The 13,566-nt window shown below is 48.7% G+C and overlaps 1 protein-coding gene and 1 pseudogene across 2 annotated transcripts in view; one reads left to right on the forward strand and one right to left on the reverse strand.

Annotated features, from left to right (window-relative positions):
• The window catches only part of aars2 (alanyl-tRNA synthetase 2, mitochondrial (putative)), a gene marked incomplete at its 5' end in the record, with an annotated part of 17,569 nt that extends 17,541 nt beyond the window's left edge, over positions 1 to 28 (forward strand). The window contains one exon of the mRNA XM_082536136.1: positions 1 to 28. This exon is cut by the window's left edge and continues 745 nt beyond it.
• A 162-nt stretch (positions 29 to 190) lies between these two features.
• LOC309708779 (calpain-1 catalytic subunit-like) overlaps positions 191 to 13,566 on the reverse strand; it is a 37,211-nt pseudogene continuing 23,835 nt past the window's right edge. The window contains exons 10-20 of the transcript XR_014280882.1: positions 10,844 to 11,105; positions 10,640 to 10,723; positions 10,305 to 10,356; positions 10,137 to 10,215; positions 9,106 to 9,222; positions 8,912 to 8,950; positions 8,752 to 8,829; positions 5,487 to 5,608; positions 528 to 685; positions 327 to 442; positions 191 to 249 (exon numbers count right to left, since the gene is read on the reverse strand). The product of XR_014280882.1 is annotated as a calpain-1 catalytic subunit-like (transcript). The remainder of the gene's footprint in view (positions 250 to 326; positions 443 to 527; positions 686 to 5,486; positions 5,609 to 8,751; positions 8,830 to 8,911; positions 8,951 to 9,105; positions 9,223 to 10,136; positions 10,216 to 10,304; positions 10,357 to 10,639; positions 10,724 to 10,843; positions 11,106 to 13,566) is intronic.

Consider the following 13,566-nt stretch of genomic DNA (forward strand, 5'->3'; position numbering starts at 1 on the left):
TGAATATTAATAAAAAACTTTGTTCACCGTTTTGTCATTTCATTACACTCAGAGCTCCGCCTCCTTACAGGTGAGGAACCCTTCAAGGGTCATGAAAAGGTCAACTCTTAATTGCTTAGAGTCACCAGTAGGTGGAGCCTGCTTCAGCGCTGAGTGAGGATGGCTGTGTGGTTAATAATGAAGATGGTACCTCCATCAGGTTGAGCTCGATGGTTCCCAACCCGTCTTTCTCCAGAGCGCTGAAAGCTTCTGCAGAGAGGAAATGGACAGGATGAAGAGGAGGATGAAGATGGAAACATCTGTGACTCAGGGCTGCGACGACTCACCAAACATGGCCTCCAGACGCACCAAGCAGCCCACGAAGTTGTCAAAGTCGATGGTGAGATCAGGTTCGCTGTAGCAAGCCACAGGACCTGATGGAGCGGATTGTTCAGGGAGAAACCTGCAGCACACAGAGGTCAGAGGTCACACATGTGAGCACATACAGGTAAGCACTCAAGCAAGCAAACAGGCCTGACGAAGCTCACCTGCGTCTTCCACCGCCGACCTCATGGACCCTGAATTGTCCACGTCCCTGTCACGCTAGACTCTGACAACAGAAACGCATCACAGCGGCGTCAGATCAGCACGCCTATGCCCGGTGGAATGACCTCTGGCTCCAGGATGGGTTCGCTGTCCGGCGTCACTGAAGCAGCAGGTGTGCAATTACATGATCAGGCACACGTCTGGGATTCATTACTCTAGCTACGAGCGAGATCACATGAAAGAGGCGGAGTTTGATGGCAGCAAACTCCGCCTCTTTTGTAATTGGGCACAAAGAGGTTGTGTATCTTAGGGTAAAGGCAGCACAGCGGATGGAGGATGAAGGAGCGCTAGGACCAAACTAATCGATGCTATCAATATCACAGCAGATCAATAAAGCTTCGAGCAGCTGCCACAAACATTCTTTTACTTGTTTAGCTCGAGTCAAACGGGCCGCGAAGCGCTACAGGCTAATTACCCCACTGAGCGCCACTGTTCTTAAAGCACTTTATAAACGAGGACTGATGGAGAGCCCGCCTGAGTCACCAGACCAACAAGCTCCAACACCAGCTGTGCGATCAGCTGCACAAAGACTGTAGAACAAAGAGGGCTGCTCCAGCGAGCGGTCGCGCCACCTTCCAGAGATCTGACAGTGACGCGCTCTGGTTTCACCTGGGATTTTAATGCGGTTGCCAGGCAACATGATCATATACAGTCCTGAACAGATTTAAAGCGCCTGTCAAAAACAAGTTAACAAACTAAGAATATTTTTTACAGTGTGGACGTCTCTGAGCCGTCACTAATTAATAAATCACAACGTCAAATCACCAAAATTTGCTTCTGTTCAGGAATGAACTAACTAATAATTTATCTTAACAACATATAATAATAAAACAATAATAATAAAACATATTATTATTATCATCCCACTGGGTTTGAATCTGGGACTCTCCACCATTTGACCCTAGAACTGAAGAAGCTTCTCTGCTGATAGTTGAAATGTCTTAAAGCAACTTAAGGAAGTCCAGACACTTTTCTTTCCAAGCTCCTTAGACTACGATGACCTGGATGACTGAGAACCTTCACAGACAATAATATGCTTTATTATTTTTTAAGTAAAAAAGTACATTTGAGTCCATGGTAACAGCAGTAATTATCTATTTTAGTTAAAAATTTAATTTAGATTAAAGTGTTTGTGCACACTGGTGGATTAACTATTGATACTGGTAATTTGGGGCAGCTGTGGCAAAAACCCAACACTAGGTGGTGCTCTGATGCATTATTTAAGCTCTGCATGAGATAATGTTAAACTTTTGTGGCTACAAATGAGACGTTATCGCCATGAAAGAGCGGCAGCCTGCTGCTAGGTGTCATAACACCTGATTAGTGAGAATGTGTGCGTGTCAGGTTTGGTGAGCGCGCAGAGGAACCGGTGTACTAATCTTTCCACCACCCTCGCCTTCATCACGCTCTCCCGGCCTGTACTCATCAGATAGTTCTCGATCTTGGTCCACAGCACCAGCGTGTAACACTTTTATTTGGACTTTATTTGTTTTCCCTCCTCCACTGATGTGAACCACTGACGTCACCTGTTCCACATACCTGTGGAAAATGTGCAGTCTGTCGCTCAGGTAATAATGGATTGGATTTAAATAGCGCTTTTCAAGGCACCCAAAGCGCTTTACAATGCCACTATTCATTCACTCTCACATTCACACACTGGTGGAGGCAGCTACAGTTGTCTACAGGTAGACAAACGGTCGGGGTCACAGACCTGTGAGTCCACCTCACAGCAGCAGCCAGGTGACAATAATCAATACACTGATTAACTGATCTTGCCTAACCGGCAAGAAGTTGAGCGGCTGGTACTCTGGTGCAGTCAGCACAATCTGGAGCTGAACACTCTTAAGACTGTAGAGATGACAGTGGACTTCAGGAGACATCCCTCAACTCTGCCTCCCCCTCACCATATCAGACAGCCCTGTGTCGACTGTGAAGACCTTCAAGTTCCTGGGTACAACCATCTCCCAGGACCTGAAGTGGGAGACCAACATCAACTCCATCCTCACAAAGACCCAGCAGAGGATGTACTTCCTGAGACAACTGGGGAAGTACAGTCTTCCACAGGAGCTGCTGATCCAGTTCTACACTGCAGTCATTGAGTCTGTCCTGTGCTCCTCCATCACAGTCTGGTATGGAGCAGCCACTAAACAGGACAGGAGCAGACTGCAGCGGACTGTACGGGCAGCAGAAAGGATCATCGGCGCCCCCCTGCCCTCCATCCAGGATCTGTACCTCTCAAGAACCAGGAAACGGGCAGGGAAAATCATCACAGACCCCTCACACCCTGCACACAGACTTTTTGATCTGCTGCCCTCTGGCAGACGGTACAGAAGCCTGCAGACCAGGACCACCCGACACAGGAACAGTTTCTTTCCCCTCGCCATCTCCCTTCTTAACAGTTGACCTGTCACACTGCTCCCACTGCCAGACTGCAGCTGCACCTTATGTACATTGTGTAGTATTCATTCCACCTCATTCATTTCTGTATTTTATGTATATAAGTTTAGATTCGTTATTTATAGTTGGTTTACACAGCTTTGTGTACGTATGTGTATGTATGTGTAATGTGTATATATAGACGTGTGTGTGTGTGTGTGTGTGTGTGTTTGTTTTACATTGCTGTGCTTGAGAGCCACCATCTACCGGAACCAAATTCCCTGTATGTGTCTGCACATATACTTGGCCAATAAACACGATTCTGATTCTGATTCTGATCAGTGTGAGCAGCTCTATTAAGGCAGGAGTTTGGGCAGTTTACAGCTCCGCCACCTTCAGGTGTGTTAACCTGTGAGTCAGGTTAAAGGTTAAAGGTCATGGTCATCTGATGAAAGAGGCTTCAGCTCTGTTTTTATAGCACCAAATCGCAACAGCAGTCGCCTCAAGGCGACCCTGACAGACCAATGCCGCACAGCAGCCATCAGCAGCTGTCAGCAGCTGTCAGCACGCAGGCTTGAGATGACCCGAGCGCACCGTGGACGCCAGCACCATGTGTCTGGATAAAGGACTTTCTAACAAACCGGCCCCAGACTGTGAGGCTCCGCCCCCATCTCTCCTCCACTCGCACACTGGGCACCGGCTCCCCACAGGGCTGTGTGCTGAGCCCCCTCCTGTATTCTCTCTACACCTACGACTGCAGTCCGACCCACAACAACAATCTCATCATCAAGTTTGCTGATGACACCACGGTAGTCGGACTCATCTCGAAGGGAGACGAGGCAGAGTACAGAGAGGAAGTCCTGAAGCTGGAGGCCTGGTGTTCAGAGAACAACCTGACACTGAACACTAAGAAAACCAAAGAGCTCATTGTTGACTTCAGGAGACACAGCACTGACTTGGCCCCCCTTTACATCAACAGGGAGTGTGTGGAGAGGGTCCACACCTTCCGGTTCCTTGGTGTCCTCATCTCTGCTGACATCTCCTGGACAGACAACATCTCAGCGGTCATTAAGAAGGCCCAACAGTGGCTGCACTTCCTGAGGGTCCTCAGGAAGTACAAGCTGAACTCCAACCTGCTGCTGACCTTCTACCGAGCGTCCATTGAGAGCCTGCTAACCTACTGCATCACAGTATGGTACGGCAGCTGCACTAAAGTGTAGTCAAGACAACACAAAAGATCATCGACTGCCCTCTCCTCTCCTCTCTGTATATCATTGTCCATCTGTATAGGGACAATAAAGGCCTTCTATTGTAATCTAAGCATCTGTCTGACCTCACACCTAACCTGCCACTCTCCAGTCTCACTCCTGCAACGACCTGCCAGCAGGAGGCAGCAGACACTCAGCCTCCGCCTGAGCAGGGAGGGGCAGACTCACGGACACCTGCTCAGGTGACTCATTCTGTCAAAACAGCTTTGAGAGCACCTCATGCTGTGCTCATGTTCTGCTCGCAGCCACACAGACATGTCGCGGAGCACACGTGACTAGGGATGGGTACCGGTGTCCAGTGCCATGATGGCACTGGTTCTGACATAAACGGTAGTAACCAGACCGAAAAGCAGCGCACATTTCGGTGCTTTATTTTCCTGAGCTGTGACACACTTTAGATTCTAGCCAATCATTTTACGTTTCCAAGGATAGTAGGCGGGCCCAGGTACGTACGTTCTTTTAGAGCAGAGCTACAGATTAAAAATGCCCAAGGTGAAGCGGTCAAAGTCTGGCTGTACTTCACAGCAAAAGATGCAAACTCAGCAGCAACAAGTGCTTTAAGCTGATACTGTGATACTGTGCAAAGGAGGTAACACCTCAAATCCAATGAAACACCTGGCGACGCATAGCTTTTTTTTTTAAAAAGCCGAGAAATGCGCCGTATTTGATAGCTTGCTGCGAGACCTCACACCGAGCGCATCTACTGCGGGTGTGGTGCCTGTTATCGGACCCGGAGTTAGCAACATCCCCAAAAACACGAAGAGGAGAGTCCTGGCCCCTAGCCCTGCCAGTGTAGCAGAAATGATGAGGATGATCAGTGGAGAGCGAGCTCTCCTGGTGTTTGGTATGACTGAGAACAGGAAGTCTGCCCAGAGGGTCATTAACACCACCCAAAAAAATCATTGGCTGACCCCTGCCACCCCTGGAGCCCATTGCCAGATCCTCCTGTCTCAGGTAAACCATCACAGGTAAGCCCTAATAACCCCACCTACCAACTGTGGTCGGTGCCTCAGTCGCCAAGGTGCTGCACATAGGGGGTCATATGATTGTTGGGTTTTTCTCTGTATGTATTATTGTGTAATATAAAGCGCCTTGATGTGCTTTATAAATAAAACTGAATTGAATTCCTGTCGGGTGGAGCACCCATAAAGGACTACTCTACTCTATTCTATTCTAGAGTGACCGGAGACGTGTTAGTGAGTGCAAAGCCGCCGCCACGGCGTGCAGGTGTCAGCGGGGCAATTTCTGAAAGTCTACCTGGAAGTGGAAGATGCCAGCGTACTCTCCATCTCTGAAGCTCTGACCCTGCGGGACCACTCGAGCCAGGATCTCTTCATTCAGGGTCAGAGAGGCAATGGTGGCGAGCAGCCAGCAGTCACCTGGACGACGACAGACAGGGGGGGGGACTTAAGTCAAATAAACAAAATGCACACACAGAATATGAAGTCGGCGAGGGGAAACTGCTGATGGACATCAAAGCCAAATCTGATTGGTCCTTTAACCTGCCAATGGGCCTGTGATGCCACGCAGTCAGCTGATACTCTGATTACTCTACAGGCTGTAAGATGTAAACAGAACATGTTTGACAGGTGGATGACACACCCGCCTCGGGCGTTTTTCACACCTGTTTTCAAAGAAAACTTCACCCGTTTCCTTGTTTGGAGTCAGACACCTTTACAGGGGAAGCTGCCGTCTGATTGGCTACACTCTGCTGGGCGTCTCCCTCTGTTACTATAGAAACTATTACTAGACTACAGGCTCACGTCACAGTGAAGTAGCTGCCACCCACTCACCTGTCAGCATGTTTATAGTTTGTGTTGACAAGATGACACTCGCCACACACACACACCTGTTAAAAAACACACGCAGCTGAGTGGAATTTTCCAGCTCTGCTGTGGATGTGAAACACAAACAGTCTCAGGTGTCCCCTGCACATGAGTGCGTTTTCTAACGACTGGCATCATCGATTGATCGACTCAGATACGAGTAGATGTGAGTGGGCGTTAAGGCGTCTGGGGAGGATCTCAAAACTGGATTATAGATGGCAGAGAGTTGGTGTCGTAAACCCCGCCTCTGTTCAAAGATGGTCGCTCACAGTGGACATAGATGCTTCTTTCACTCCTCTTTCAAACCATCTGTCCTCTCTGTCCAAAATGTGAACATTGGCATCCTCAAAGAGTGACGTTTGACCTTTAGATGCAGATGGACTGCTGAGTCTTGTCCTGTGGAGGTGGCTCTTCTGTGTTGTGCCATGCGCTTGTGAAGTGGCTGTTTGGTCTCTCCGATGTAGAGGTCTGAGCATTCCTCGCTGCACTGTACAGCATACACCACATTGTTAAGTTTGTGTTTTGGAGTTTTGTCTTTCGGGTGAACCAGTTTCTGTCTGAGCGTGTTGCTGGGTCTGAAATACACTGGGATGTCGTGCTTGGAGAAAACTCTCCTGAGTTTTTCTGATACACCGGCTACATAGGGGATGACAATGTTGTTGCGTCTGTCCTTCTTATCCTCCCTCGCTGGTGTCTGAGCTTCTTTTCTGTGCCTCTTTGCTGACTTTAAGAACGCCCATTTAGGATAGCCGCATGTTTTGAGTGCTTCCTTTACATGTGTGTGTTCCTTCTTTTTTCCTTCAGGCTTAGAGGGAACATGTTCTGCCCGGTGGTGTAGGGTCCTGATTACTCCAAGTTTGTGTTCCAGAGGGTGATGGGAGTCAAAGAGGAGGTACTGGTCCGTGTGTGTGGGCTTCCCGTAAACTTCGATGTTGAGTTTGCCGTTCTCTTCAATGTGCACAGCGCAGTCCAGGAAAGGCAGACAGTCGTCCTTTGTGTCTTCCCTGGTGAACTTGATGTTTTTATCCACAGCGTTAATGTGCGCAGTGAAGGAGGACAGGACCAACTTCACACCCGATCAGATATGCACACTGTTAGACCTCTGCCTCACCACTACATATTTCAAGTACAACGAAGGCTTTTACAGACAAAAACATGGCTGTGCCATGGGCTCCCCCGTGTCACCTATTGTAGCCAACCTTTACATGGAGGAAGTGGAAAGGAAGGCTCTTGGCTCTTTCAAAGGAAGAGTACCCAGCCACTGGTACAGATATGTGGACGACACCTGGGTCAAAATCAAGACACAAGAAGTGGAATCCTTCACTGCGCACATTAACGCTGTGGATAAAAACATCAAGTCATCAAGTTACCTGCGTTACCTGCGCAGGTAATCAAAGAACAGCAGTTTCTCACCCAGAGCTCCCTGACAGATGTCGGTCCTCGAGGCCCCGGATACAATGAACTCTGGGTCAGAGGTCAGCTCCTGCACATAAGCAACAGTCATCATCAGCTGCCTGACGTGCACCAACACTGCTGTACAAATAAAGACTAATTGATTGATTGATTGATGGTGGAGAAAACTGAGCAAAAGGGTTTTTAACAGCCAGCTCTCTGAGGTCACTCTTCCTGTGCGTGAGGTCATCGTGCTTCCTGTGTGCACCTGAAACAGCGTTTTCATCACACGGCCGCCAACTCGTTCCGTAGTGATCAATAATCACCAGACAGACGCGGCTCTGTGACAGTTCAATCTCACTGATCAAAGTGAAAGCTCGTGATCAAGAAACAGGGTCAGCTCACCTGAGGAGCTCTCCTTCAGGCACTTTAATCACACCTGTGATCAGCTGATCTCTGAGTGGTCTGAGAGGTGTGTGATGTCACGGCTGATTATCAGCTCTGAGGAAGCAGGCTGAGCAAAAACAGATGATTGCTATCAAACCAGACTCCATGCAAAAAACATCTAATTTAAGCAGCGGAGCTCAGGTGAGACTCACCTGAGAGCCGAGCAGAGCCACAGGTAGCTCGGCTGCTCTCAGGTCAGTTTCATTGACCAGATAAAAGTGATCACTCACTCATGCTCAGCCTGATCATCAATCAATCTGCCAATCAACCCTGACAGCGGCCCGTTTGATCAGCGTGTTTCAGGTAACGCAGGTGCGACAGGTGCGGGATTGGAGCGGGTACTGACCGTGGGTCTCTTCCAGGACACGCCGCGGACCTTGGAGGAGTTCGGGTGATAATTTCAACAGGTGAGTCAACGGTGCAGGTGTTGTGACCAGTTTGTGTATCAGGCTGTAAACATGTTAGCATGAGTCTGTGGGCACTGACTCACTGCAGTTCCTTTGACGTCCAGCAGAGGCAGAGTGCTGATTGGGTAACAGCCGCAAACAGAAAACAAACACAAAAGCTTTTCTTCAGATTTTATTTGGACTGTTTCAGAGTCAGCGACCGGAGCATCAGCTTCCTGTCCTTTGCACGGTAACCATGGTATCTGTTATAACTGAGACACAGCAGCCAATCCAACGTGTTTATTTTACTTGCAAGGAAACAAAATCATTCACAGTGAACATGTTCGCGATGCTCGCTGGAGCCTCTTTAGACTTTTTGCCAACATTATCCTCCAACACAAACGTGCACGTTAAACTGTTCAGCTACTGCATGATGCTAACGCTGCTTTGGATACGATGCCTTCAGCTTACCAAAGACAGTGCTGCCTAAATCATTTTCCCAGCATGCTCCTGGAGTGGCAGCTGTCAGTTGATGGTGAGGCACAGCCACTGCAGAAGGAAATGAGGTCAGTGATGATTTCATGTATGTCAGCCAATAAGAGAGGGACTGCACTGCTTAGGTGTGGTTTACCTGCTGCAGGTCCAGCTGGATCCAGAGTCCTGAACATCCCTGAAGTGGGAAATAAGAAAACATTTAAAACGTTACGTACAAGCACAACCACAGACAGCTGAGGACACTGGGAACAGTGGGAACACTGAGTGGGAACAGTTCGAATACTGGGAATAGTGTGAGCAGTGGGAATACTAGGAGCGGTGGGAACTCACTGAAGAGCATCTCCAGATGGATCAAGCAGCCGATGAAACGGTCGAAGTCGATGGCGTAGCTTCTGTCGGTGTAGCGAGCGACAATCTCTTGGATCACTGTGCTGTTCAGCTGGAACCCTGAAACACAAGAGGAGGAGCCACCAGGTGAGACACGCATGCCAGGTAGACCTGTCCAGGAGCTCTGTTTTCCACCTGAGAGGGCCAATCATGGATACGTCTCCTGCTGTAGCTCCTCCCACAGCAGTAGATGTCAGCTTTGAAGGAGAGTTTGTGGAAGTGCGTGGAGTGGGCTGAAAGGGGGCCGTCGGTTGGCCCCGCCCACTCCTAGTGGGAGTGGGCGGGGCCGCTCCGAGCTCCCTGACCTGCACTCAATCTACAGGACCAAGGCCAGGAAGATGGTGAAGGACCTCAGCCATCCCAACAACAGACTGTTCTCTCTGCTGAGGTCAGGAAAGCGATTCCGCTCCCTGAAGACCAACACAGAGAGACTGAGGAGGAGCTTCTTCCCGCAGGCGATACGGTCTCTCAATCACACCACCACACAGTACTGACCCACACATATGGTTCTTACACACACACTGGACTTTCTGGACATTGGTTTTGCACAACACTGGTCACTATATTCTTCATTTCCGGTTAATACTTGTACAGCTGCTGTTATTGTGTATATATTTATTTATATTTATATTTCTTCATACATTCTTATATAGTTCTATATTGTGTATTTTGTTGTACAGTTATTTTATTTTCAACTTTAATTTATATATTTTATCTTATTCTTCCCAGTTAAATTTACCCTTCATTCTAATTTGTGTTGTACAGTTATTTCATTTTTAACCTTAATTTATATTTTATTCCTTCTTAGTTAAATTTACCCTTTTTAATTTTTCATATTTATTTCCTATCTTATTCATAGCCTTTTCCTTTTTTGTTTTCTTTAGGTCACGAGCAGTTGTCCAAGCATTTCACTACATATCGTACTGTGTATGACTGTGTACGTGACAAATAAAATTTGAATTTAGGAGTCTTACCGGCTTCAGCCAGAGCCGCTCTCATCTCGTGGCTGCTCATCGTGCCAGACCCGTCCGAGTCGTGACTCTTAAAGATCTCCTGCACACGACAGCAGCGAGCAGTGAGGTCATCGCCATGCCGACTCTGACAGAAGCTGTAACAGTGCTCACACACAGGCGAGAACTCACCAGGTACGTCTGCATCTTCACCCAGCAGGCCCAGTCTGGAGCTGCCGTCAGTCTGAGGTCAGTTCAGGAACCGCACACCTGATCACCTGACGCCACACAGGTGAGTCACACGCATCATCGATGGTTGGCTCACACTCTGTAACTGCTCAGTCAGTTCGATCACTCCTTGATCACGTATCAGTTTTCTGCTGATGGGCTGTAAACTGCATGGATGTTAGAAAATTCTGGTTTTCTGTGTTTTTTGTAGTTTCCAGTGGAGGCGTGTCCTAAAACTCTATCAAACACACGTTAGCATGTGATACTGTCTGCGTGTCATGATTTCGTATGAAGGATACATCCAGCAGGCTGATGATGTCACAGCAGGTTTGCAGGCTGAAGCCATCGGTTGTAATGTCCGACCCTGAAATCAGAGCAGAGCACAACCATCAGCAGGACTTTCCTGTGGGCCCAATCCGGTGAAACGTTAAACTCTTCTTACTCCGCTTTGTCCAAAATCTGCTGGAGCTCATGGGGCTGAAACAGGAGAGCAGATGTCAGACTGTGTAGCGGTTATGCAGCGTAACCCTGTCACCCTGAAGTCGGGACCTGGTGTGGGCTTCCTTCTCCGTAAACACCGTCAGTACGAAGCTTCCTTTGCGGTGCAGTTCGAAGGTGGACGGGACGATGGCGTACTCTCCGGGTGGCAATTTGAAGCGATCGCATACCTCCCTCAGGTTGATGAAGGCGTGACTGCGAGCCACTGACTGGTCTCTCAGGAGGACGTCCGGGCCCAGGCGGACGTTAGAACGACCTTTATACGGACCGCAGAAGAATAAGAAGGTGAGACCTGGAGACGGAGGCATCTCTGAGTCCTACAGACAGCAAACAACAACAACAGCTGAGACTCGCCGTGCAAACGGCTAACTGCTGTACAGGGATGTGCTTCACCAATCAGCTGTTACTTAAACATGTAATCAGTAAAAGCTGATGAAATGAAACCATCGTGTTTTTATCAAAGTGCGAGTGAGAAAGCCTCTGAGGCTCGAGAGTCGCCGATGAGGCTTCTGACACACAGCTTCAGTTTGCTTTAAACTTCAGCCCTGAGTCGATAAACACACCCCTGCACTTTAGAAGAGGACTTCATGTGTAAGTGCTCGTCTCAAAATCAGTGATCACATCTTTAGTCTTAGATGTGCTCCAGTGAAGCCTTTGTTGCTTGTCTAGGTTTGTGCAGCTCGCTGATGTTTGCTTAACTCTGCATCAACAAGTGTGTGTTACAGATAGCTCTTGGCTCTTTGTAACTGTCACGGTCCGGGTCAGCGGCCGTGTGAAGAGTGGAAGGAGGACTCAAACGCAGCACTATTTCAGACGTGAAGGGTGATTTATTGATAATACCTTTTTTTTTTTTTTTTTTTTTTTTTCACAAATACAGGTTTAATCACAACAACGGGGGATAATAAGGTCACAAGATGACATTTCAAACTGATGCATGACACAAGTCATCCTAACGACTGTATAACGAGCTCGATGTTGTTTAAAAGCCTGATAAATAAACGGTTTATTTATTTGTATGTCGACTGTGGCAAAGAGGTTGCTCTCATCTGAGGCAGAACTAAGCAGCCAGCCAACAGCTGTTTGTTATAGGTCAGATATTCACAAATAACTAGGCATGCGTATGGAAAATCTGTGTGCAAGTGAACAACATAGCATTGAGGCAAACCAATTACAGCACGTTTTCAGCTGAAGTTTGGATGGAAAAAGTGAAGGTGAAAACTGCATATGTCTCTGTGTCAACTAAAGAGGCTAATAAATACAAGCATGTAAAAAAAACAACCCTGCCCTTTTTTTTTTTTTTTTTTTTTTGGCCTGTCCCGTTTGGCTCTTTTGCATCAGAATTATTGTCTAAAGGCAAAGAAAGATGCCCAACGGATTTACTTTACCAAATTGACCATCCCAGCCTTGCCGTAATGGTCCATTTGATTCACCTTTTATTGTTCATTTTATTTTCACTTACTGAATACGGGACAGACTTGACTGGGGGAAAGAAGGGGAGAAAGAAAGCTGAGAAGAGGGACGGGGGAGAAGGGCAAAAGACAAAAACCAACAGAATGAGCAGAAAAGGAAAAAAAATGCATATATCAATCACCTGGATCACCTGCTGAGAAAGAAAAAAGAAAGCAAGCAGAAGAGAACAAGAGTAATAGAATAAACAACATCACAATGATATATGGGAATATGACAGTAAATACTAAATGTTAAACATTATTGTGCAGCACATAAGATCAACAGAACACAGTGTGCTTTGAGGTAGGAGCCAAAAAGGGTGTAGTTTGTGGGTGTGATCACCCGTGTGTACACCTGTGAGCATGGACGCGCTTGTTTTTTGTTTTTTTAAAAGGTTCCTTCATGTAATAATCTGCTAGAGGGTGTGGGGGGGCCACAGCCCCGTCCTCCAGGGCATGAAGCAGGTGTGGAGGAGATCAAAACTCCAGACATCCAGAGGCCCCCAGAACACAAGAGACCAAGGAAGACCAACAGAGGGGCAGCTGCGCCACTGTCCCGGAAAGAGCTGAGGAGAGTCCCAGATGAGGGCTCACTCAGCAGCCGCGGAGCAGAAGCCAGGGGGAGTTGCAGTGACGCGCCCGTGAGCTCCGCCGGCAGCCAGCTGCGCCTGAGTGACCGAGCCCCAGGCCGAGAGGCCGGGGGCACCCCACCTCCGAAGTGGCCCGAGCGAGCCCCAGGCTCCAGGCCCCGATAAGCGGCCGCCAAGGAGTGAGCCGGTGTGTACCTGGACGCCCATCCCCGGACACAAAGAACCACCAACGCACCGACACCTGAGGGAGTCCGCCACCGGCAGGGGAAGTGGTGGTAGGGGGAGATAGGCCTCCAAACCTTGGAGGGCCTGAGATGTCCCCAGAGAGGTGGCGCCTGACACCCAACCTGACATATAGACACAGACATACAGGCACACACAGACACAAACATCCATTCCCACCCTCATGCTCTCATATGCACTCACTCCACACTCAACCAACGTGGAGACAGACATAAAGAGACGCTGTACACACGATCACACTCCCCAAGCGTACTCTACAAACCGGGTCTAGGTGCCCCCGCCCCTGGAGGGGGGAACTGCACCCAGACCCAGGTGGTGTTTCCCTTTTCCCTGCGGTGGGGGGAGGCAGACCGCCCCGACTCCGCAGCAGCAGGAAGGCTCCACACTCCAGACCGCAGTCGGACGGCCAACTCCTCCTCCTAGCCCCCCTGCTCCAGCAGGTCGCAG

The sequence above is a fragment of the Aulonocara stuartgranti genome, assembly GCF_965226115.1.
Source record: "Aulonocara stuartgranti genome assembly, chromosome: 6".
Lineage (NCBI taxonomy): Eukaryota > Metazoa > Chordata > Actinopteri > Cichliformes > Cichlidae > Aulonocara > Aulonocara stuartgranti.